General features: G+C 39.7%; 1 pseudogene; it reads right to left on the bottom strand.

Moving 5' to 3' along the window:
• Positions 1-14,937: 14,937 nt before the first annotated feature.
• LOC129515790 (DNA (cytosine-5)-methyltransferase 1-like) lies at positions 14,938-26,084 on the bottom strand (annotated as a pseudogene).
• Between the last annotated feature and the right edge of the window lie 1,232 nt (positions 26,085-27,316).

Here is a 27,316-nt window from a genome sequence, read left to right as displayed (position 1 = left end):
CACTAGTTCGATTCTACAGGGAATGGACCATGCAACAGTCCGGGTCTGAGAACGGTATCATTTCTAAGCCCTTCTCATTTTCTTTATGAATGAGAATTTAGGTCAGATCATCAAGTAAGCCATCAATAACTCCAGAAGTGATAAAGGAGGGTGAAGCCATGTAAAATGCAGGATAGAAGAAAGAGACACTTCTTCATGACCAGCTGCAGTGATGGGGCTTAGGTCCTCCATCCAAACTCTAGTACTTTCCTCAGGAAAAAGGGCCTCTGGGAAATATGGGGGCAATGCATATTGAAAATGTGTGGGATGGATTGTGGCATCATTGGAGGTGTACCACTCATGCTGCTCTTCACATATAACTACTGTGAAGAGGGTTCCTGCCAAGGAGACGGTGCCTCATGGAAAGCTTCGTTTGCCATGATCGTCTCTGCTGCGGTGTTCACTTCAACTCCACACTTTTCCTGATCTTTATTAAACCAATAACTGATTGTGGCAGTGGTACAAGGACTTGGACCATCCTGTCTCAGTAGGAGACTTCTTTATTGGGCAACCTACTGTCCTGCCTGAGATTTTGTTACAGCTGTACTTCGGATGGAAGCTCTTCCTCTCAAATCCTCCTTCTTGCCCACTCTCATTTCACAGGTGCCACATCCACATTGTGGTCTGAAGGCTCGGATTCTTTCAAGTGAAACAAACTGATCAAGTGAATTGATCAAGTGAAAAGAATTGAAAAGAATTCACTTGATCCTGATTCTTTTCACTTAACCTTCTGAAGCATTTCTTCAGGATATATTATACACACGTAATTCTATCTTGATATCTGCTCCTCATAGGACTTGATCTGACAACCTCCAGCTCAAAAAGTTAAAAAAAAAAAAAAGTTCCCATGAAATACAAAGAATAAAAATAAAATAGAAACAAAGTACAAGTGACCACCAAAACTAAAAAGTACAGTGATTACCAAAACTGACAATCACGGATTAATACTGACCAAGGACAGATCATGTATAAATAGACTATGAGAGAAAACCAACCACAAGGGTACCTGAGTGGCTTAGTCTGCTAAGTGGCTGCCTTTGGCTCAGGTCATGATCCCAGGGTCCTGGGATGGAGTCTCACATGACAGTTCCTGCTCAGTGGGGAGTCTGCTTCTCCCTCTCTCCCCCCCCCTCCCCCTGCTCATGCACACACACACTCTTGTCTAATAAATAAATAAAACATCTTAAAAAAATCAACCATAGCATTAAACATAGACCTATATTCCTCTCTAGGAGTTCCCAACTATGGGGAAGGAGGACAGAATTTTTTGGTTTTTAGCAAGAGATATCAACTGTTTGGGGCATAGTTGTTCAAAAAAAACTCAGAAGTGGAAAGAATTGTTCTTGGGAGTTAGCAGCCATTGGTTAGGTAGTTTGGCTATTGGGGGAAAATCATGAAGGACTAGTAGGGGGCAGACTCATGGAAGGTTTCAGTGAGAAATTCAGCTCTTCATGGTCTCTCCCAAACCAAGAGAAACATAAAAATTACATTGGCAAAGAAGTAGGCGAACTTCTAAGATGGCCCCTAGTGATCTGTGCCCCTGGTATTCACACTTTTATAGAACTCCTTCTTGAGTGTGGCCGGATCTAGTGACCAGTTTGTAACATACGAAACACAATGACACTCCTGAAAAGTCACAAATGTAATTAAGTTACAATGGGTGTCATTTACATCTCTGTAACACTCTCTTGCTGATTCTCTTTTGATTTCATGTCTGGCTCAAGTGGGTGAAACCAGCTGCCATGTTGGAGAAAAGCCCTGCAGTGCAAACAAAGATGCTAGATCTGACTCCTCCCTACAACTCCTGAGACACGTTGTGAGTTGTTTCTGCCACAGTGGAAATTTGAGAGGACTTTGCTCTGGTTGATACCTTAAATGTGAGGGGCAAAGAGGATGAAGAGGATGACTGATGAGGATGAAGATGAAGAGGATGGATGCTAAGAGGATGAAGCTAAGCCAGGCCCTGATTCCCAACTTCCAGAAACTGAAATATAAGAATATAAGAATATAAGGGGGTCATTTTAAGATGCTAAGTTTTAGGGTGACTTGCTACAAAGTAGATAACAGATACAGGCAATTATTTAAAGAAGAAAAGATTATTACAAACAACTTTATACCAATTCACGGGACAACTTAGTTAATAGAAAACATTCCTAGAACCAAAGATATTTTATAATATTTGGTCACACCCCTCATAGGAAAAGAAAAAGGTGAATAACGTAAGTACTAGAGAGATTTCTTCAGTGGTTAGGAATATTTACATTAATGATATGTCACATACAATTTAAACTGATATGAAAACATCACTGAAATAATCTCAAGGTATTAGGCTATTTTTGAACAGAAAACTCTATGCTGCCAAAGAACAGTTTACTACTAAGTTTTATAAATCAAGACAATGTATTTTACCTTTCTCTTCTACAATACTAATTTTATAGTGAATTGATAAATATATTTCTAGGCCATTAACATTATAATTGAGGGTTTTCTATTACATAATAAATTTGGAATTGCCTATTTGAAATCATCATTTATAAATCTGTCTAGCACCATTTAAAAATTTAGAAATATACATTTTTAATTATAGTAGGTGGTTCAGGTATTTCTGAAGAGCTTTCTATGTTTAATAATGATCAGAGCATTTCAACTAAAGCAACATAGAAAAATGTTTTGAACCGATTTATGTACCTCATGTAAAATGGGATTTTCCAAGACTATCCAAATTATTCTGAGGAATAACTGTCACTTTCATTATCCTTAAAGAATATGAACAGACTTAAGGCTCAGATAAGGAAAGAATAGTATAGTCATTTTGTCCCAAGTATTGATAATTATGTATGAATTTCACCTAAATTAAAGATCATTAATAGAAACAAAATATACACTGGAGAATAGAATTCAGAGAATAGTCTCTGAAAAGAGACTTTATGGACAATAAAGAATTTAAAAGATTTTGCAGAAACATATATACTTTAAAATCTTACTATAAATAAAGGTGCAAAGAGATTTATTTAAGGAGTGTTTTTTTACTTAGTGAACAAACTTGAAACAGACTTCAAACCTGAAACTGGCATGAAACTCAGAAGCATGAAGTTACAGAGGGACTTATAATGTGAAAAGTGAGGAAGTCGTTTACCCCTTCACAGTGGTTGGTTCTTAACAGTGGATTTCCCAGATGGCAGAGGGATTGGTTAAAAGTAATTAAACCATTTTAGGTAGATGACTCCTTCTGTGATTATCAGAGGCGCTTGCAGAAAATAACCTAAGTTTTGTTTATATTCATGAAAAACAGCTAGATAAAATTTGACTTAAGTGGCTTCATGGTTTTGTCTGCTTGGAGAAACTTCAGGAAGGGTCTTCATTTTAACAATAGAAGCAATATACTTTAAGAATATTAAAAGGGATTTTTTCCTCTTTATTACTCTAATCCAATGGTTCTCAAGTAGGAGTGTTTTTGCTCCAAGGGACATTTGGCAATGACTGGAGACATTTTAGCTGTCACAATTAGGGGTTGTGACTGGTGGCATGAGGTGGGCAAAGGCCCGTTTATTATGCTATCGGCATGGTATTTGCTTTTGACTTTCTCAAAAGGCACCTGACCTTATCTTCTCATCTCAATTCCCATTCATACTCTCTATTAATTAATGGTATCAAGTCCCTCCCAACTGAACATTCAGAAAACATGGAGTTATTTCTCACATTTCCCAAATGCTATTTATCAAGGTGCATGTGGCGGAAAGGTTGGGGTTGGAGGCAGAGGATCAGAAGCAGAAAGTGTGGGCTGGGAGGAAAGTAGGGTGGTGACATGAAGATCACAGGCACCATTTTCAACTTCAACACACTACAAAAGCCACATGGAGCCAGATAGACCAGGTCAACCTTGTCAATCATAATACATGTAAATGATGAGCACTACAATGAAAAGACAGAGCTTGTTAGATTAGATAAAAAGGCATGTCATAACTTTTTCCTGCTTGGGAAAAAAAAAAAAAAGTCTCAGTATTTAAGTAGGTAAAAAGTCAAAGGACAGACATGATAAACCATTCTAAACTCATCAAAATCAACCTGCTATAACTACATAAATCAGCAAAGTAGATTCCAGAAGAATATAACACAAAAGGTCGGTCTTTTCATAAATTAGTCAATTCATCAAAATGCAAAAATCCTAAACTTTATGTACATAACAGATCTTCAAAATACAAAATACAAAAAAACTGATAGAACTGCAAAGAGAAATAGATACTTCCACAACTATAGTTGAATATTAATAGCACTCCCTGAACAACTGACAGATAGAAAATCTTTGACTGTACGGTAGACTTCAATAACATCTCAATAACACATCAACTTAACCTGCCCAAATTGATGATTTTAGAGCAATCGACTCAGCAGCAGAATATCTGCATTCTTTTCAAGCACATGGAACATCTACCGAGACAGACCATATTCTGGACTTTAATGTAAGTCTCAAATTTTAAAAGATTTTAATTCAGGGTGCCTGCATGGATCAGTCAGTCAAGCATCTACCTTCAGCTCAGGTCATGATCTCAGGGTCCTGGGATGGAGGCCCCCATGGAGCTCCCTGCTCAGTGGAGAAGCTGCTTCTACCTCTCCTTCTGCCTGCTGCTCCCTGCTTATGCACGTTTTCTCTCTCTCTCTTTGTATCAAATAAATAAATAAATAAAATATTTAAAATAAATTAATTAAAAGTTTTCAATTCATATAAAATATGTTCTCTCACCACAAAATAATTACACATTATTAAGGAGCTCTGAAAAATGCTTAAGTAAATAGAAATTAAATAACAGTACTAACTAATACTTGGGTCAAAGCAAAATCGAAGTTAGTATTTTGAACTGAATGTAAATGAAAGCACAAAATGTAACAATAAATGGAGTGCCACTGAAGCTATACATAGGAAGAAACTCCAAAAATGAAATTATATTAGAAAAAAGTCCAAATTCATGACCTCAAGTTTCATTTTAAGCAACTAGAAAAATAGCAAATCAAACTCAAAATAAATAGAGAAAAGGAAATATTAATGATCAGAGCAGATACATTTTTACAAATATAGAACAAAAGCCATGTGTTCCAAACTGGCTCTTAGAGAAATAATCTGTTATAACTCTAGTCAAACTGGCCAGGAACAAAGGAAAGATTAGATTCAACTACCAAGATTAAAGGAAAATGTAACTACAGATCATGTTCTACAAAAATTGAGAACAAAGAGATTATGATGAATAATTGTGTGCCAATATATTCAACTCCAATGACTTGACACTGACAAATTTCTTCAAAAACAAAAAACTTGAAGAGCTGTGTTACAGAATAGGAGTTTGTAATTTAAAAAACCTTCTCCTCAAGGAAAGTGATAGGCCCATAAGATTTCAACCGGTGATTCTATAAAACCTAAGTGGAAAAATATGGAATGAATGCCTCCCAATATGTTGTATAGGTCCAAAACTAGATATTATAAAGGAAACTATTCACCAATACTCCTCCTGAATACAGAAGTAAAAATTTATATATATATAGCAAATTTAAAAAAATTAAATGTTTTTAAAAATATCCATCATGGGGACACCTGGGTGGTGACTCAGTCAGGTAAGCACCCAACTCTTGATTTCATTTTTTTTTTTTTTTTTTTTTTTTCAATCTTGATTTCAGCTGAGGTCATAATCTCAGGGTCGTGAGATCAAGCCCCACATCAGGCTTTGCACTGGACTTGGAGCCTGCTTAAGATTCTCTCTCTCCCTCTACTCCTCCTTGTCACTCCCCTGCACTCTCATGCGCTCTTTCCAAACACACACACACGTGCATACACACACACACACACACACACATTATGACCAGGAACACTAGTTTGGTTTTATGTTTAAAGCTAAATCAATACTATTTACAAACTTGAAAAAAACCCAACATGATAATCTTAAACTCAGCAAAGACTTTGAAAAGATCCAATATCCATTCCTGATAAAAACTTCAAAGTAGGAATAAAAGGGAACTTATTCCACATGACAAAGGAAAGCTATAATAAATCTATAACATTATAATTAATGGTGAGAAGCTATGCTCACTTCCTAAGATCAAGAGAAGGAATTTCTAGTACTATGCCTAACTTTGAACTGAGCATTTTAGGTAGTGCATTAAGTCACTGAAACATAAAGAGATTGAAAAGGAAGTAAAACTATCTTTATTTATATGTTTCATGTACATGTGTGACTATGTAGAAAATCTGGTGCCATCTATAAAAAGCTACTGCAAGTATTAAGTGGATTAATAAATTTGAAGGATAGAAAAAAACTATTTCCATATACTAGCAATGAACAATTGAAAATTGAAATTTTAGAAAACAGTAGCATCCAAATTATGAGATTCTTGGGATTAATCTGACAAAAGGTATATGACTTCTACATCAAAAAACTATAAAACATTGTTGAGATAAATTTAAAATACAGAAATAAAAACAGAGATATACAATTTTTTTTTTTAGTCTGATAACTCAATGTTGTTAGGATGTCCACTCTCCCAAAACTAATCTATAGATGCAATGCAATCTCAATAAAAATCCCAACAGGATTTTTGTAGAAATTGACAAGGTAATTCTATAATTCATATGAAAATGCTAAAAGAATTAGAATTAGCCAAAACAATTCTAAAAAAAAAACTGTAAAACACTATTCAGACTACAAAATCTGAAAAGTTACAGTAATGTAGAAGTAGCTTACTGGCATCAACATAGATAAGTGTATCCAGTGAAATAAGATAGGAATTCCAAAAACAGAACCATGCATATACACGAGTGATTTTTTACAAAGACTCAAATACAATGTTTTTCACAAATATTGCTATAAAATTTGTATATTCATATGCAGAAGAATAAACTCTGCTCCCTATCTTGTACAAGACATAAAAATTAAAATGGATCCTATACTCAAGTGTAAGATCTAGAACAAAAAGATCTCTGGATGCATAGAAGGAAAAAAAATCTTTGAAATTCAGTTTGCAAAGATTTCTTACATACAACAATACAATAATCTATGAAAGGAATACATTGGTAATATAAGTCTCATAAAAATTTTTTATTCTTTTAACTTTTATTACATAGAGTTAAATAAAATGAAAAAGCAAACCACCATCTAGGAGAAAAACATTTCCAAGTTACATGTCTAATAAAAGAATTGTATCCAAACTACATAAAGAATGCTAACACATCAAGAATAACACAACAACCTAAAGTAAAAGTGGACATTATTTGAACAGATACTTCACCAGAGAATATACACGGATGGCAAAAAGTCCATGAAAAGATATTCAACATTAGTAGTCGTTAAGCAAATATAAGTTAAATTCACAATAATATACTACACCACACCTTCTAGATTGCATAAAATTAAAACAAAACAAAACAAAACAAACAACTGACAATAGCAAGTATTGGTAAGGATGTGGAAAGACTAGAACCCTCATACACGGGTGTTGGCGTTGTAAAATGTTACAACCACTTGGTGTAACAATTTAAGAGCACTTAAAAAAGAAGATTTCATTTATTGAGAGAGAAAGAGAGTGAGCAGGGGGAGGGGCAGAGGAAGAGGGAGAGAGAAAATCTTAAGCAGACTCCCTGCTGAGCACAGAGCCTGACACAGGGCTCAATGCATGGCTTGATCCCATGACCAAGATCAGTACTGGAGCCAAAAATCAAGATTTAGCTGCTTAACCGACTGAGCCACTGAGGTGCCCCTTTAATAGCTTCTTACAAATTCAACATGCACCTACCACATAAGCCAGCTGTTCCACTCCCAGGTATTTACTCAAGAGGAAAGAACATATAACCATACAAAAATTAATACACCAAGGACCAAGTGGTGATTACAAGTTTCTTCTTTTTTTTTTTTAAGATTTTATTTATTTATTTGAAAGAGAGCGAGTGAGGAAGCAGAGAGAGAGGGACAAGCACAGACACCATGCTGAGCCCAGAACTCGACATGGTGCTCAATCCCATGACCCTGAGATCATGACCTGAGGTGAAATCAACAGTCAGACATGACTAACAGGGCCACCCAGGCACTCCTACAGAATTATTACTAATAAACGCTGAAAACCACACAAATTTTCATTCTGTGATTAGATCAACAAATTTTTCCATATATTTACATGAACGTCTACTGAGCAATAGAAAATAAACAGTTGATATACATAAGAACCTGCATGAATATGGTAAAAGAAGACACACAGCATGAATCTATTTATATAGGTTTTTATAAAATGTAGCAAAGGACAGAAACAGTTCATTGGTTGTCTAGAGATGGGGAGAAGAAAAGTATTATGAAGCAGCATGAGAAATTTTGGAGGACTGTGGGTTCACTTCCTCTCTTAATTGTTTTGATTTTATCAGTGTGTACCTATGTCAAATCTTACCACATATGCTTTAAGTATATGCAATTTATCACATATCAATTATACCTCGTAAGTACCTATAAAACTCATAGGCTATTGTTTAGGAAACTTATTCAAATATGGCTGTATTAAAGATGAACAGTAGGAAGAAATCCAAGTTATAATAGTCAGTCCTCTCTCTAGTTATATGAATACTATTTTCTCATTTTTATCAGATACTGAAAAACCAGATGTAAACAAGTCTATACATTTGAAGAGGATTATTCAAAGTAAAACTATCTTTGGAAACACTCAAAAATATTTATCAAATGACCACAAAGAAGATACGATGGCAATGTAATATAATCTGGAGCAAAGGAAAAGCTACTGAGAATATTCATAATGATTTTTCTAAACATTTGAAAATAAAACATAAGTACATTACAAAACTTTCACTGAACTCATGAGCTCTGTCAATGTATAGATAGAGATTTCAAATTAAGGGGTTTTGAAAAACAAGAGAAGGAAAGTTATCTACTTTGGTCCAAGAGAACTAGAAGATAGATTGCATCTTACATGCAAATTTTAAAATAAGATGTTTGAAGTTCAAATTAATCAAGCTTACCGTACAGAACTATACTGATCATAGCTATAGCAAAATCAAAACACTATCCGTTAATCCAAACCCAATATTGCTTATGTTTATCATTTGAAATTTATTCGTGTTTTGGAAAAAGTTAAAGAATCTAGTAAAAGACCAAAGGCAGAGAAAGGAAGAATCCAATGACCCTAAAGATCTCTTCAGAAAATAACTCTCTACACAAACTACTCACCAGATTAGTGCATGAAATGAGAGATGATGGTTTACCATTAGACAGTTTCTGTTCCTAGTGGACCAGAAGAATCCATTATATTTGCTGCTTTCATAGGAACACATTGGTCTCCTTTAACATGTAGTTTATTTTCGCTTCTCTTCTGATGATCTAACACAGTTTGGTTGAATTGACTCAACTCTTTGGCATCAGGCATTGAATGTGGTTCAAGCTTAATAGAATTACTATATCCTCTTACCTTGCTTCCTTGTTTTTGTTCTGGCTCAGTCATCACCAAGATGTGTCAGGACCATTGACCCTTGCTACAATTTTTTGTTAAGAGGGTTTATATTTTTATCCCCACTGGGGTAAAGAAGTTAATATAAATCCCAGCTGCAAAAACCATAGTCCTTAACTGCCTATCTTTTAAGATGTACTCTATCTACAGCAGGAGAAAAAGTCTAAAACACAAATAAAACTGTCTCAAGATGACGGGAAAAAAAAAAAAAAAAAAAAAAAAAAAAAAAAAAAAACCTTGATGAGATTTGAGACCTCTAGATTTAGCTACGCCTAAAGCCAAGCCAATATGATCTGGGCTTCTGACATTAACACAATAATCTTGACTAACACAAAATTTATGAAGTTTCCAAATGGTGCATTCAGATTCAGCTCGGACTTTATTTTTCAGGTCATGTAGAACAAGACTGGAAAAGCAATACTCATTAACTGTTCCAGTAAAGATCCATGAGTTTCAAGTAAGGAACAAATTCTGTTTTCAATGGTGAATGATTATCAACTTGGTCTGACATAATTTATTCAGAAATCTTCTGCTCATGGCAGAATAAGGGAAATTTCAAAGTTTGAGGAGCGCACTGGCTCCAAAGATGCTATGGCATCAAGTGGACTACATGAGAAGTAATGAATTGGCCCAAAGCTCCCTGGTTATAGTTAATTTTGGCTGCTGTCAAGCCTCCTATATTTCTACAGCTTTTTAGCGAAACGGTGAACTACCTAACAGTTTTGCAGCAAGTTTCTTTTCTGCTTAAATCAGCAGAGGAATTTTGTTGTCTGAAGCTATACTTGACATGATAAGTGTCTATTTCTTTGGTGGCATCTTTCCCACCTTTTATGGCTTTTGTCTACATTGAGAAAGTTTCCTTTCAGATTTCTAAGAATACATACTACATACTAGACATCCAGTGTCCCCTCAGTTTTAACTTCCAGAACCTAATAATTTGTAACAATGAAGGGTTTTTCACGTTGGCCAAGTACACCCAGTTAGTTTCTCCATCATGATGTTCAAGACAGCCTTCTAAAAGACAAACCCTATCATTTTGGGGGCTGCGTACTGACGGTGCAATTTTGATTGTGTTTTTCCCCTTGCTTTGCCCTTATTCTTATTTTGCTACTAACCTCCTAACTCCCGACTTTTTTTTTTTTTTAAATACAAGCAAAACGTGTCTTTTACCCATTCTTTTGCTTCTCTCAGTTGCTGTCTACCTAACTTTGGAGTATTCATAGTTTTCACTACAGTTTTTCAAAGAAATTCTGTCTCTTGCCCTGGTTTTATGACCAGTGATTCCATTTAATGCCTCACTATACAAATTCCGCCCTCTTAAGCTTTTGAGAACTCAATTTCTAGATCCTGTCTTGGATTCTGAAGGCTCTTAGCAATATTTAGGTTTCAGTATGATAGGTTATCTTTGATTTCCATAGAAAGAGAAAGAAACACTCATTGTGAAATTGCCTAATATTTTTGTAATGTTACTTAATGCACATAAAAGTGAAAAAATACAGGATAACTATCAACACAACCAAGAAATTAAATATTACCAATATGGCTCAAACACCTCCTGTGTACCTCTAATTTCCAGATCACATTAAATTTCTGCCTACAATAAAACATTATCCTGTTTGTTTTATGCAATGTCCATGCACAACTATTATACTTTTAGAAGATATTTATTGAACATTAAATAGCATTGTTTCTAAAACCCTCAACTTTATGTAAATGGTATCGCATGCTACAATAGCATTTACAGTCAACATATTTGGAGGTGATTAATCTTGGAAAATCCTTGAAGATTTTGGGTTGAGAGCATGTCCTTTTGGAGAATGAGTGCTTCCATCTACCAAATGCCCCACTGTGCTAACTTCTAAGGATACATTTTTATAAATTTGAGCCCTGAATCTCTGAAGATAGTCTTTGGTTATAAACTCTCAAGTGAGTTTCTCTTCCCGAACCTCCAGCAAAGGTAAATCACAATAACTTTCCTACTAGTCAATTTTTCTTAGTTCATCCTTCAGTAAGTGGTACAGTAAGACTAAGGTTCCCAATCAGTGTGCCATCATGTGGAATGGGTTACAGGCCAGTACCAACATCCACATCTGTTGATACCAGTGTGATTTTGTATGTTTTTATTATGCTGTGGAATGGAAAGAGAGTGAGAAATCATTGCTTTAAATGACCCTAATGATGTGCAAAAAGCTCATTCCCAACTTAATGCTTTGTTTAGAATTCAAGCCTCATCTTTCATTCCATATACGAATGGAATATGGAATTCCAAGATGTGGAATTAAAATGCAAGCCTTTTGATTACTAAGATTGGCAGAGGCTCCCCTGCATCTATAGCTTCAGCTGACAGCTCTGGTTTCTAGTTTCATACTGGGAGCTCTTTTACAGAACATTTCTGGATGTTTGTATTAGGATGTGGAAGCCGAGCTTGTAGATAGCTTGTCTACCATGTTGCTAGAAAGAGATACTTATTTTTTATGTTTCTTTTTTTATTTTATTTATTTATTCATGAGAGACACAGGCAGAGGGAGAAGTAGTCTCCATGCAGGGAGCCTGACAGGAGACTCGATCCTGGGACTCCAGGATCGTGCCCTGGGCCGAAGGCAGGTGCCAAACTGCTGAGCACCCAGGGATCCCTATTTTTCATATTTCTTTTGATGATTATTCATAGACACTTTAAGCTATTAAATTTCCTTAAAGTTGAATATGGCTATTTCAAGTGACTATTGTTGCCTCTTTAAATTTGCAATGTATAATACATAAATAAAATGTGATTATTATAGCTATTGTTGATCATAAATGTGTTACAGTCCCTGTTTTATTCAATTCAATAATATTTAATTTGTAAGGTCAATAATATATATGTATGTTGTAAGACCTGGGTATAAGCAATTGTGTAAAAGTAGAAAAAAAAATTAAGTTCTCTGAATACGCCAGAAGAGACCCTAGATGTCTTAGGCTTTTCTTTCCAATTGCCAAGATAAATCATCTTATCAATTGGTGATAAACTGATCTCTCATCATCTGTTGATCTGAAAGCATTTTCCTGAGAAAGTGGAAGCCATTCTCTTTTGAAACACCTTCAGCGCCACAAATGAAAGGAGACGGATTCCCACTCATTAATTCTAATGAGGATTAATCTCTACCACTTTTACTACACAGTGTCCATGTCAAGAAGATCGCCACTTATGAACTCCCACTGCCAGAGGTACCAAACCAGATTCCCCACAGAGGAAAACTATGAAAAATCTGATCATAAACCTAAATCTTTCCAGAAAAAAATGTGGTACAAAAAACAATTCAATTAGGCCAGGAGCAGTTACAGGATGATGACTGAAATCAAAAGGGCAGGTCTGGCAAGTTCTCAGTGATACAGCGTGTGTGTGATTCTAGAATAGGTACAGTGTAGGAGTTGGTGAAGCGAGCAAGTGAAAACGCTGAGAGAGGGGGACTATCCGGGAAAACAATCTCCACAAAGCTATCTCTGCTTTAGAGCAGATATCTTGTCGAGGACACCTCCAAGTGAAGAATTATATTCCCTGTACTGGCAGTTCAGAAGTATTAGATCTTTAACCTGATTTAGGTGTTTAGCAGATTAAGCTTTCACAAGGAAGACAGCAAACTAAAAATAGACCTGTTTGTGCCTATCCTTCAACAAATGCACAACTGCTGAAATTGCTGTATTTATAGTGAATCTTGAAATTGAGTATTGTAGATCTTCCAACATATTTCTAAATTATTTTGGTTATTTTTGATAATTTTTATTACTTCATTTTAGAATCAGTTTGTCAGTCTTCAAAAAATATTGCTGGGCTATGGATGTAGATTTTACTGAAACTGGGGATCAATTCAGGGAGAATTAAAATGTTCAGGATATTGTCTTTCAAGCCATGAATATGGGTATCTCTCCATCTATATATACCTTACTTTTTCAGCAATATTTTGTTGTACAACTCTTGAGCATATTCTCTTACATGTACCCCTAAGCACCTTGTCATTTGGTGATGAATGTGTTTTTTTTTTTATTTTAGTTTCCTGTGGTTTGCTGATACCATTGAGATTTCCATACTGACCTTTTATCCTACAGACTTTTTACTTTCACTAACAACATTTCTGTTCGTGTGTGTGTGTATATGTGTAATGGCACCATTTTGTACTCAGGAGATCATGTCACTTGCAAATGGATACATTTTAATTTCTTTCTGATGTCAATGCATTTTTCTTTGTGTTGCCTCTATTACAACAGTGGGGCCTTTGGGACAATGCAAATATAAGGAACAAAAGGAAAATCTTTGCCTTGTTCTTACAGGGAGGGCATTTAGTTTTTCACTATGAAGTACAATGCAAACTTAGGTTTTTCCATGTAAGTCCTTTATATCATGTTGAAGATTTTTCCTTCTAATGCTATATTGAGAATTTATCAAGGATGATGGAGTTTTGATACCTATTACCTCTGCATTTACTAAGGTGAGTAACACTGATTTTCAAATACGCCAAATTCGCATTCCTGGGATAAATCCCAATTTGTCTTTTGTTTCCATTGCAGGATCAGATTTGCTAGAACGTTCAAGATTTTTTATGTCTATGTGATTGAGAGGCATTGGTCTGTAGTCTTCCTTTGTTGTACAGTCTTAACTCTTGTTTCAGTATCAGGCTAATGCTGACCTCCAAAAAGAAATTAGAATGGGTTCTACTACATTGTGTGTGTGCCTGTGTATGTTTATGGAGTTGATAATATTCCTTTTATTATGGAGCTGAACTACTCAGAAGTTCTCTTGTGAATAGGTCTGTGATAAATAAATAATAAAAATCCACACAAAATTTTCTAGATGCCTGGGTGGCTCAGTGGTTGAATGTCTGCCTTCGGCTCAGGACGTGATCCTGGGGTCCTAGGATTGAGTCGCACACCGGGCTCCCTGTGAGGATCCTGCTTCTCCCTCTGCCTGTGTCTCTGCCTCTCTCTGTGTCTTTCATGAATAATAATAATAATAATAATAATAATAATAATAATAATAAATCTCCATAAAATGCAGTAAGATCAGGTAACTTCATCTTATAGTGAGATAAACTAGTTTAATGCCTTTCTGGAAATTTGGCTAGTTCACCTAAGTTTTTAGTAAAGTTGCCACAAATTTGTATATAATGTTTCTTGTTACTTAAGCACACGGATTAGCAAGCTTTCTATAGAGTGCCAGATAATTTTACGCTTTGTGCACCCTAATTCTTTTACAACTACTCAACTCTGCTATTGCGGGGCAAAGGCCCTGCACGGCCTTGAAGTCCACCACCACCTCCTCGTCACTCCAGTAAAGCAGGTTCATGTCTGCATGGTAACTTGCTGGGGTAGACTTGTGTGTGTTTTCTGGCCTGCAGAATTTTCTGCTCCCTGAATGTATTTCCCAAATCTGTTAATTTCTTAAGTTATGTCTCTGCCTTTTGGGTCATCATCCACATCTGAAGAAAATAGTAGGAATTGTGTGCTCCTGAGAGACTGAGAGGTTCTCCAACCCTCTCCAACCTTGGTGAAGGCTTTGATGGCACGGGCGAGGATGGCCTCCCGCACGCCCCCGGGCACCGCCTGCAGGCTCACTGCGCAGTGCAGCACGCACAGGATGGTCTGGTGTTGGCCCTTGTCTAATACAAACAGCGCTTCTGCGGCATCCGCACGGCTGCCAACCAGCGTGTCCACGTCCTCGTTGGTGGTCACAGGCTCCTTCAGCTGCTCCCGCCAGACCACATTAGACTGCACGGGACAACAGGGTCCCTTTCGCCGCATATTCTTTCCCATGCAGAGACTGGCCAGGGGCGGGGGCACAGCATTCCCCACCTGTCGGTGCTTACCTAGGATGTTGCCCAGCAGCCGGGAGGTGTCCGGGAAGCCCTGGGAACGGGCGCACTCCCGCTCGCTCAGGGTTGGTGACGGTCGCGCCGAAGAAGCCATCCCACTCCTGTGCCTGTTCCCGGTGTGGGGCAAGCATCGGGGGTGAGGGTGTTGAACCGTCTAGCCGCCGAGTCACAGGCTTGGCCCGCTTCCACGCAGGGGCAGACCCCGCGGACAGCCCCGGTGCTGCTGCAGCCGTTTCTCTGGTCGTGGTACGTGTACCGCAGCCTCCGGGCCGTGGTGCCCTCGGGGAGCCGCACCTCGGATTCGGCAGGTCAGGCCAGTCCGAGCCTGGGGCCAGAGGGGTGTGCCGCCGCATGCGGGCGGCCACCAAGGCACTCACGTCCTTACGGATGGGATCCCTGAGGACGGGCTGGTACTGGGAGCCCCGGAGCTGCCTCTGGAACCGGGACTGAGGCTCCCCGTCGTGCCGAAGCTCCATTCTGGACCTCAGGAGGTCAGACACCGTGTCCCGCACTGTGATGGTTCGGAACGGCCCGAGCTGCACCTGGTTACGTTACTGACAAACCTCTTGTCATCCGCCACGACGCTCAGCTGGCAGGCCCGGGAGCCACGCGCGCAGCGGCTCTGGGGACGGGGAAGCTTCTCGAGGGTGCGGCAGCCAGGATGACGGCCCGCCTCCGAGTCTGGGCCGCGCCACCCTGACCGGCCTGACCGGCCTGCGACACGCCACAGGTCCGCTGACAGCCCCTGCGGACGAGGCAGGGGACAGTGAGCCTCAGGACCGTGGAGCGCTGGAAGGAAACACCCTCCAAGAGGGAGTAGCGGGGCCGGGAGTAGTCACAGGAGCTGAGAAAGGAAACCACCAGGGAGTTCTTGAACTTGGAGCAGGTACAGAGGTGACGCGGTTCATGCCACTAAAGCCTTGGCAGGGCGGCCCACCGCGGTGTCCCCACACCTCCCTTCCCCTCGGACGGAGGCAGCTTCCGAGCACGGGGTGGTTGCCGCCCCCGCCAGGGCAAGCTTCGGCAGCACGACGCCGTCCTCCGTGAACACCGTGATCCAGGGTTGTTCGGCCGAAACGCCTGGGCCGCAGGGTCCCACATCTCGATGGCCCACAGCGTTTCTGATGCCCTGCTTGGTGGAACCCTTCCGGCCACCCCCACAGCCAGAACACGCATCCAGGTCCGAAGCTTCGGAGGTTTGATTTCTGTCTCTGGTTCACTTGGTTCGCATGTTTGAGACTTTGCCTGGCCCTTCCCTTTACCCTTGCCTTTCCCTTTACTTCCAGGGCTACAGGCATGGTTTGGAGGATCTTTGAAACTTCTGTTCTTGGCATTATAGGCCTCAAGGCAGTAGAAGCGGTCTGGGCCCCCTGATGAGAAGTCCTGGAGGCACCCAGGCAGGTCCTCCCCATGCCCCACAGTACAGCGGCCAGGCAGGGACAGGCAACACGAAAATAAATGGGTGCGGCTGTGCTCCAGTAAACTTTAGAGAACGAGCTGCAGGCCGCATTAGGCCAAATGCTACTTAGTTTGCTGACTTTTGTTTCAAATATCAATAGCAACTCTGATGTTATTAGTAATTTTGACTACTGAGCTCCTCAAAGGGTCAGTTTTGGGTTTCATTAATCATTTAGTTTTTGTTTTGCATTTTGATCTTTACTATTTCCTTCCTTCTGTTCATCTAGTGTCTAGTCCATTCTGCATGCTTTAATTTCTTATGGTTCAAATTGACACCATTGGTTCACTCTTTCTTCTGTTTTAATATAATCTAATGCTATAAATATCCCTGTAAGCACCACTTTACCTGCATCCCAGAAGTTGCCATGTATATCTTATTTAAAGACATTTTTAAAAGTCCTTTTAAGTTTTTATGACCAATGACTCTTTTAAAAGTATCCTATGTTATTTCCCTCACTTTGGTGCTTTTATGAATATCTTTGTATTCTTGATTTCTAGTGTATTTCGAAGATGTTCAGGGAATATGCTCATTTTTTATTACTTTTACAATTTAGACCTACGGTATAGCTCAGAACACATTCTTACTTTCTATTTTATTCAAATGTAGATGACAACAATGTTACATTAGTTTCAAGTAATATGACCTAGTTTGCTGAATGTCCATTCTATCAACTTTGAAAAAAGTGTTTTCTGCTATTTGGCAGATTATTCTATAAGCCTTATATAGCTGGAGTTACTTTAAGATTCCTCCCCCCATATTTTGGGAGTTACTGTCTCTGTATGAATTGCAAAGTGCTGAATTCCTTACTTGTGACTGAATTGTCTGGTTCTTTATAATTCTTTTTTTTTTTTAAGATTTATTTATTTATGAGGGACACAGAGAGAGAGAGGCAGAAACATAGAGGGAGAAACAGACTCCCTGTGGGGAGCCTGATGTGGGACTTGATCCCAGGATCCCAGGATCATGACCTGAGCCAAAGGCAGACGCTAAACCACTGAGCCACCCAGGCATACCTGGTTCTTCATAATTCTATTAGATTTTCTCCTCAGACTTAACTGCATATACAGTTAAGGTTTTTTTGTGTGTCTTCTTTGTAATTGACAATTTTATGAAATGATCCTGCTTATCCTTGTAGTATTTCTCTTGAAGTCTATGTAATCTTAATCTAGTTAATTTTTACTTAATATAGTAACTTATTATAGTATTTTAGTTTTCATATTTAACCTGTCAAATGTTTTTGCTTATACAATGAGTATGTGGGAGAGAGGATATAATTGATTCTCTTTTATCTAATTTGACAATCTTTTAGTTGGAGTATTAGGCCCTTCAAGTTTAATAGTAATTGATATAGCTATCATTAAAAATGTCACCCGTTTCTTTATTTGTTACCACTGTTCTTTCTACTTTTTAACCTTCTTGTAGATAAAAATTTAAAATTTATTTTCTTCTTCTTTTTCTTTGCTATAGGTTTACAATAAACATTTTAAAGTAGGTAAAGTGTGTCTTTAATTATATACCTTTCGTATACACAACAGCCTTACAACTATGTAGTTCTACTCCTACGTAGTTCTACCCCTCCTTGTCATTACATTCCTGTTATGTTTTGTATTTACATAAGCTGTAAAACCTGTAATTGCTAATTATAATGTTCACATGCTAAACCATTTTAATATAGAAGATGAGCACCTTTTCTGCTACTTCTATCACCATAGCACTAGATGTCCTAGTCAAAGCACTTAAGCAAAAAAAAAAAAAAAAAAAAAGAGCAAACGAACGAGAGAATGAAAAACAATGGCATTCAAATAAAACTACCTGTTCACAGCTTTTTACATCTAAGTTCATGTCATCTGTAAATATTACTCATGGAAGAAAAGTCCCCTTTAGAATTCAGTCAAGTGCTGGATAAAGAAATAAATAAATAATTAATTAAAAAGTGCTATTTCTATATATTAATAATCAGAAAAGGAAATAGAATACATCATTCCATTTACAGTATCAAAAAGAATACTTAGGCATAACTCAAGCCAGGAGACAGGAAAGACTTGCATGCTGAGATACCAAAACCTTGTCGAAAGAAATCAAGCATTACACAAATAGAAAAGTGTCTTATATTAATGGATTGCAGGAATATTGCTGAGATGTTAATACTACCCAAAGTGGTCCATGGATTCAGTGCAAACTCTATCAAAATCCTAAGGGCTTTTGACAAACAGAATCATCTATTCAAAAATCCACATGGAATCTTAAGGGACCCTGAGTAGTGACAATCTTGTAAATTAACCAAAATTGATGGTTTCACATTTCCTGATGGCAAAACTTGCTTTTTAAAAATTAAAGGTACAGTTAAAAAACAATGACAAAAAAAAAAAGCAAAAACAGCTATGGTAATTGAAGCAGTGTGGTATGCCATAAAAAGACACGTAGAGAAGTAGAATAGAGAGCCCCAAAATAAAACCTCACATATATAGTCAACTGATTTGACAAGGTTCATCGTTCAACAAATGATGAGAAAACTGGATATCCACATGAAAAAAAATACTAATAATTAAGTTGGACTCTTACCTTTTAGCATATACAGACATTACCTCAAAATGGAGTGAAGAACTTGATTTAAAAGCTAACACCATAGAACTCTTTAGAAGAAAACATGGGAGAAAAGCTTCAAGACAGTAGATTTTTTTTTTTACTAATTTCTTAGGTAGAACCAAAAGCATAGTCAACAAAAATATATAAATTGAACATTACAGATTTTTTGTGCAAAGCACACTAGTAACATATTGAAAAGGTAACCTATGTAATGGAAGAGAATATTTACAAATCACTTGTCTGGTAGTTTATATATTCTTGATATTAATTCCCTGTAACTCAAACAAAAATGAAACGATCTGATTAAAAAATGGGCAAACCAATCAGTTAAGCATTTCTCCTAAGTTGATATACAAATGGCCAATACATGAAAAGATGTTCAATATCATTAACTAGGGTAATGCAAGTCAAATCCACACTGAGATATCAACTCACACCTACTATGATACTACAAAAAAAGAGAGAGTACACAAATACTGTCAAGAACATGACAAATTATAACCCTTGTGTACTACTGTTGGGAATGTACAATGATGAAGCCATTGAGAAAAATATGGTAATTGCTCACAAAACTAACAGAGATACCATATGACCGAGAAATTCAACTTCTGAGTATATGCTCTCAGAAAACCAGAAAGCAGACATTTTCATTTTTGTTCATACATCCTTTTTTGTAATAGTATTATTCACAACAGCAAAAAAGTGGAAGCAAAACAGATATCCAATGACAGGTAGGGGATAAGAAATGGATAAAGAATATGATATATACACATAATTAGTATTACTGTGACTTAAAAAGGGAAATTCTGCATGCTAGGACATAGCTGAAACTTGAAGACCTTATGCTAATGGTTATAAGCCAGGCACAAAAGTACAAATGTTGAATAATCATACTTATGGAAGTACCCAGTATAAACTCAAAGAGATAGAAAACCCAACAGTGGCTTCCAACAGTTGGGGTGCCAAGGATAAGCACAGCCAGCCATTGTTAATGTGGTATAAAGAGATTTTGCTCAACAACTACTGAAATTAAGGAAAAGAGCGGAGTTCCACTCGAGTTTGTGCAGAGGTGATGTGGAAGTTATAGAGGAAGAGGGAGGTGATAGTACAGGGGGTTCAATAGTGACATAGAAGTGAACAAGTGCAAAGAGTCAGTCAATATCAATATGATCAGGCCAGCTCTGCTACCTGGACAAGAAGGATAATGTTTTGGTCTCCCAAAGATTTCATTTCAAAGGAATGGCTCTCAGGGCTTCAAGACCGAGCCTCTGAGTGGCAAAGGATGCCTACCTATTGAAAATTGTAAGCCTTTTTCACTGATAGCTCAAAGAAAATAAAGTCAAGGAAAATCATGAGGTGTTGACTAGAACAAATAGCAAAGTTTCCTGGCAATGTTGAGCTTTCACGGGGGACAGCTTTTGTTGGGGGTGCAGGGTAGGGGAGAGGGAGGAGGGCTGGGACCATACTATAGATACAGTATTATGCAGCCAAAAGCCATGATGGAGTTAGGTCAGGGGTCTTGGTTGTAGGGGCTTTGATGGAAGTCTACTGAAAGTTCTGCAGTACCCAGGGGGAAGGGAAAAAAGGATGCAACATTCTCCTAATAGATCATGCATTAGGCCCCAAAACAAGTCTCAAGGAAATTAAGAGGACTGAAACCTTATCATGGATCTTTTCCAATTACAATGATATCAAACAAGGAATGTATCATAAGAAAAACTGGAAAAGAAAACAAAACATGTGGATGCTAAGCAACATGCTATTAAACCAAGGCATCATCACTGAAGCAAATTAAACAACAACAACAACAACAACAACATGGAGACAAATGAAAGTGAAAACACAATATTTGTAAAGATTTGAGTTCATTTTTCAATGGGTAGAATTTCAGATTGCGAGATCAAGTTTTATGGATGAGTGGTAGTGACGGTTTGATGAATGCACAACTATGTGGATGTACTTAATGACACAAAATAGTTTAAAACACTGACAGTGGGCCATTTTGTGTTATGTATATTTCACCATAATAAGATTTTAAAATAAAAATATCATCATTGTTTACTTACATATTTATGCTTCCTGGTGTTCTCTTTTGTGGATTCTGAAGATCCTATTATATTTGGTATTTTTTCTTTCTCCTGGAAGAGATTAACATTTCATATAGTTCAGATCTATTGACTCAGCATTTCTCTAAAACAATCACTTCATTTGAGTTCTAGGCTTGCTTAGTATAAAATTATAGATTGCACTTTTTCAGTCATTCAAAAAAATTAATAATTGTCCTTTTCCTTAAATATTTTCTGAAAAGTCTGCTGTCATTCTTACTTTTGCCCCTCCATTTGTAATTTTCTACCTGTTTTAAAGAATTTATCACTTAATCTATATCACGGAGAGGTTCTGTTTAGTATTTCTTTCAATTTTTCTTTCTGTGGATTTGTAATAATCCTCATTTTTAAACAATTTTCAGCCATTAAGTCAATATTTTATCCCCCTCTCTGCTGAGAAACTAATTTCAAACATTTTAGAAGACTGTTCCAATTTCCCAGAGAGAAATTATAGTACCCTGCAATAGGCAGAAGCAGATGTAATAAAAAATGACTTAACCTAAGGGGATTTTAGGAGGAGAATTTTGTCTTGTAGTTAAATACTTAGGGTCGATTTAGGCTGTATGTCTTATGTAATAGGATTGGAAAAAAAATCACCTGGAATAAATATAGATAAAAGCACAGATGACCATGTGGAAAAACCTTCTGAGAGAAATCTACAATTTCCAATTCAAGAAGAGGTAAAATTAGAAAGAAAAATCGACCTTTTGGAGAGAAAATGGTATCCTGAAAAACACGTTATGTAATTGTTTCAAAAAGAAGGCGGTCATCTACTGTGTTAGTGAAAAGTCAGTCAAGAACTAGGACAAGATCAGTGCCTTTGACAAGATGAAGGTCATTGACATGGACAGTGATTTCAGCAGAGGTGAGAACAAGGCCATTTGGGATAGATTAAGGAAAAAGGAGAAAAAGTAACAACAGTAAACCAATAATTCATTTAAGATGTTTTGTTACTAAGTAGAGCGTTGGACAATATTTATGGGAAATGTAGGCAAGTAATGTTTGTCCATGTAACTTAAATCATATGTTCTGCTGTTCTATTTACAACAGAAATATGTTCAACTTCTTCTAGCTTTGTTCATTCAAGAGCTTGCATTTTGTGCTAGTTATATAGACAAAAATGTATTTAATCAATTCTTTTAACTGAATAGTATTCTATTTTTTTAATTGTGTGGCATATGTATTGATTTTCATAATTTAATTTTTCTTCACTTACAGATACTAATGAACATCTTTCTACATGTCATTTTATCAGCAAGTTAAAGATTTTACGTATAGATTTGAAGTAGCTGAATCAGGTTATACTTTTAAATTTATTAGGTATTGCTGATTTTTTAATAAAATGTCTACAATACTTTTCACCTCTACCAGTAATACAGGACAGTACATTTTCCTATTTGCCTTAGCTATCATTGTTATTGTCAGACTTGTATTTTTGCCAACGAACTTTTTTTTTTTCAAATTTCAGTTTCTAAATATGTGATTAATTTGAGGATTGTTCCATATGCATTGCCATTTCATTTTCCTCACAGTGAATTCCTAATAGATCTTTTATTCACCCTTGAGGGGTCCTTAATTTTTTGGGGAGATAAAATTGATGGCAGAGATCGTAGGTATTTAGATAATACTTAATTTATAAAATAACTGAAGCAACCATTCTGTGTATCAGGCTTGCTTGAGCCAGGGCTTGTATTTCATGGAGGGAGGAATGTCGTGTTGAAACTCAAGCTCCCTAAGGCTCAGCCAGTCAAAATTTGTTTTAACCGAGAGAGGGCATAGACTAGGGTAAGAATGGAGTCTAACTGGTTTATAGATGTGGGTAAGAAAAGCAGGGTGGTAGGCAAGCCAGCCCGAATATACAACCACTAGGGGAGAAATAAGCTTTAACACCTACTCGGGTCATCCCCCAAACCAATTAAACCAATCAATCTCAGGTGCTAAGAATAAGGTGCCATCGATTTTAAAAAGCTCTCTGGTTGATTTCTCTCAATCTGCAGTCAAAGTTGAGAAACTGTCCTAGATCAAGATATTGAAGGTTTTGCAGCCTTGTGGTCTCATCTTTCAAGAAAGCACCCTGACATAAGTACTTTCAAGAACTTCCATCTACCTTCATTGAAAAACAAATGTTTAAAAGGACTGTTTCCTCTATCCTTCCTCTTACCTTTACAACAAAAATATTCAAAATGGTCTTAAATATAACATTTTTCTCTGCAAACCATGCCTTTGCAATTATAACTACGGCAAAGTCTTGTTTTGTAAGTAAATGTTTCATTATCACTAAAGTGATTCAACCTGCAGTGTTCATCTCAAAATCATTAGTCTGAACACATTCAGCTCTTTGAAATAACTTGCAAGGCAGCAAAGATTATACAATCCTTTGAACAGTTCCTCCTAAAAGGTGGTTGTTACTGTAAATAACGTTAACTGTCTACTGTCTAGAATGATGTGGCATGTGTTAATTTGAATTTCACTTTTCTAAACATAAACTATCCCACCTTCTCCTTCCTAAGTCTCAAGTGGCCTCTAAGTATAAATGTGCTTATGAGATTGTAGAAAAAAAAAAAAATCTGTTCCCTTCTGCTCTATTTTGAGCTGCGGTTAAAACACAGAACTTTATCCCATTAGAAATGATGAGTTTGCCCTGGGTCATTCCATGGCTAGCCCAGCAAGACCCTTGTAACCAACATATATATTTTAAAAAATTATTAGTTAAAAGCAATATAGTTGTTTTACTGCCGATAGCAAGGAAGATAGAGGCCCTTGCCTCTCAAACTACAGGGAGGAAGGGTTTGGTCACTGAAACTCAAAAAAAAAAAAAAAAACCTCCAAATAAGGGGCCATAATACTGAGCAGGCTCAGGAAACTGAATCAGGAATGTAGTCTTGGGTTCAACGCGGAGAACGCGTGGATCTTTACCGAAGGCATCCAACACACCCCATAGCAGATTTTTATGGCTGCTGCAACAAATTGCCACATATAGTCCTTTTTTAAAAAAACAAAAACAAAAACAAAAAAAAACTATTTCATTGTAGAAGAAAATATATCCTGAAATATTTGTTAGATAACAATACTCCCTGAAAAAATCATCCTTTATGATTTTTAAGCCTCACCATCTGGTCAGACATAGTGAGCTGTCCCTCACCCTGTAATAAGCTCCATTAATATTGTCATAAGCCACAGGAAAACCCAAAGATTTTTCTAAATGGCTTCCACGTTTCTGCATAGACACCCTTAATAACTCCAAAGGTAAACAATGAACAATTTGGCAGAGAAATTTAGGATTGCGGAGAGGACAAAAAAAAAAAAAAAAAAAAACTTGTGAAACTAGAGCAATGGGTATGTAAGTGTTCATTTTACCAGTCTTTCAACTTGAGGTTTCAGCTGCAGACTAAAGTTGCAAAGACTAAACTGAAAAGTCGTCTTAGCATGATCATCCTATTTTCCACACTTGCCATAAATGAATGAATGAATGAATGAATAAAATAAAATACAGCCAATTATTTCTTTTTAAACCAGAAACAGAAAACCCCTTCTCCTCCAGGTGATACTTTCAATTCTGTCTAAAAACAAGGTTCTAGAGCTTTCTGGTTTAAATTAAGAGGCCACAGTACACGAATATGGTTTTACAGTTTTGGGGAGGAGCTGGAGTCAAACTCTAATGGAAGGTCCATGATGGTCACTGCTCTGTCCACAGTGGTCAGGTGGCTGCAGCTACAGCTCTAAGGGCGCCCGCCGCTGGGGTGGATCCTCTTGTGTGGGTGAATTCTTTCTGGCCACAGGAAGAATTCTCCTTCCTTTAGTCTACGGTCAGTTCAAGAATCCAGTTTCCTGGAGCTCGGGGGAGCAGACAAGGGCTATTGGCCAAGGCAACATCCTCCAGTAGAGGCCATGAGCTTGTAGGTCAGGCGGGGAGGAGAGCCTACAGATCCTGGGGGAGGAAAGGCTCTCCTTCTTGGGGGTGTATGATCAGACCCTGCACTTTGCTTGGGGTGGAGAACACGGGGCACGGTAATTTCATTCCTCACTAGGTTCCCACAGAGAATTCCACACCTCTCTCCTGCCCGGACAGGGTTGGAGAAACTGAGGCACAGCCTCCCGGGCACTACCACATGGTACACTCATGTAATTGGAGGAGTGTTTTTTTTTTTTTTTTTTTTTTTTTTTGGTGCATTTGGGAGAGAGCGCAACAGGGGGCCCCTCCCCCAGAGGGCGAGGGAGAAGCCGACTTGCCTCCCTGGGGCTTGAATCCAGGACCCCGGGATTATGACCCGAGCCAAGGCGGACGCCTCGCCGCCTGCGCGGGATCCCCAGACCCCCTGGAGGGGTACTCTGAGCTGCTCAGTGCTCCAGGGTCCCCGACGCCCCCAGCGGATCCCCGCGCTGGGCCACCCCCCGCCCCGCCTGGGAGGCCGCGGGCACCTGGCCAGCGTGGGAGGCTCACCTCTCGGGGGCAGACGTCAGCAGCAGGAGGCTCTGTCCCCGCCGGCGACACTGGACCGCAGCCCGCCGGGGGAGCACGCGGCGGTAACCTCGCGCCCGAGTCTACGCGCAGCGCGCCCGTGGGGCCGCCCCCGGCGGAGGCCGCCACCCCGCGCCCCAGGGCGCCCGCCGCTGCAGAGCCGCCCCCAGGAGCCCCTCCCCCCCCACCCCCGCCGCCCAGGGCGCCCGCCGCTCCAGAGCCGCCCCCAGGCGCCCCTCTGCAGAGCCCCCCAGGAGCCCCCCCGCCGCCAGGGCGCCCGCCGCTGCAGAGCCGCCCCCAGGAGCCCCTCCCCCACCGCCGCCCCGCCCGCCGGCAGCCCCCCCAGGAGCCCCCCCCACCCCACCCCCAGGGCGCCCGCCGCTGCAGAGCCGCCCCCAGGAGCCCCTCCCCCACCCCGCCCCCAGGGCGCCCGCCGCTGCAGAGCCGCCCCCAGGAGCCCTCCCCCCACCCCACCGCCCTGGGCGCTCGCCGCTGCAGAGCCGCCCCCAGGAGCCCCTCCCCCACCCCGCCCCCAGGGCGCCCGCCGCTGCAGAGCCGCCCCCAGGAGCCCCTCCCCCCCCCGCCACCAGGGCGCCCGCCAGAGCCGCCCCAGGGCGCCCGCCACCTGCGCCCGCCGCTGCAGAGCCGCCCCCAGGAGCCCCTCCCCACCCCCGCCCCCCAGGCGCCCGCCGCTGCAGAGCCGCCCCCAGGAGCCCCTCCCCCACCCCGCCACCAGGGCGCCCGCCGCTGCAGAGCCGCCCCCAGGAGCCCCTCCCCCACCCCCGCCACCAGGGCGCCCGCCGCTGCAGAGCCGCCCCCAGGAGCCCCTCCCCCCACCCCGCCACCAGGGCGCCCGCCGCTGCAGAGCCGCCCCAGGAGCCCCTCCCCCCCCCAGCCCCTGCAGAGCCGCCCCCAGGAGCCCCTCCCCCCCCCGCCACCAGGGCGCCCGCCGCTGCAGAGCCGCCCCCAGGAGCCCCTCCCCCCACCCCCGCCGCTGCAGAGCCGCCCCAGGAGCCCCTCCCCCCCCCCCCGCCACCAGGGCGCCCGCCGCTGCAGAGCCGCCCCCAGGAGCCCCTCCCCATGCTAAGTGAAATAAACCAGAGAACAAATAAATTGCTCTTAGAAAATGAAATGGTTTATAAATTATTAAGTCTGCATCTCAGGAAGCCATGTCTATAAAATGTCTATAAAATGATATGAATGTTGTTAATGCTAAAGCTCTTTGATAATAAAATGTAATCGATATAACTTTTACAGATTTTCATACATATCTTATTGTCATGAATTCCAGGAGAGATCTGTGAAGAACAGCTTGCGAGTGGGTATAAACTCCACTGTC

Source organism: Nyctereutes procyonoides, unplaced genomic scaffold, assembly GCF_905146905.1.
Source record: "Nyctereutes procyonoides isolate TBG_1078 unplaced genomic scaffold, NYPRO_anot_genome, whole genome shotgun sequence".
Classification (NCBI taxonomy): domain Eukaryota; kingdom Metazoa; phylum Chordata; class Mammalia; order Carnivora; family Canidae; genus Nyctereutes; species Nyctereutes procyonoides.
This window is presented reverse-complemented; position numbering and strand designations above follow the sequence as displayed.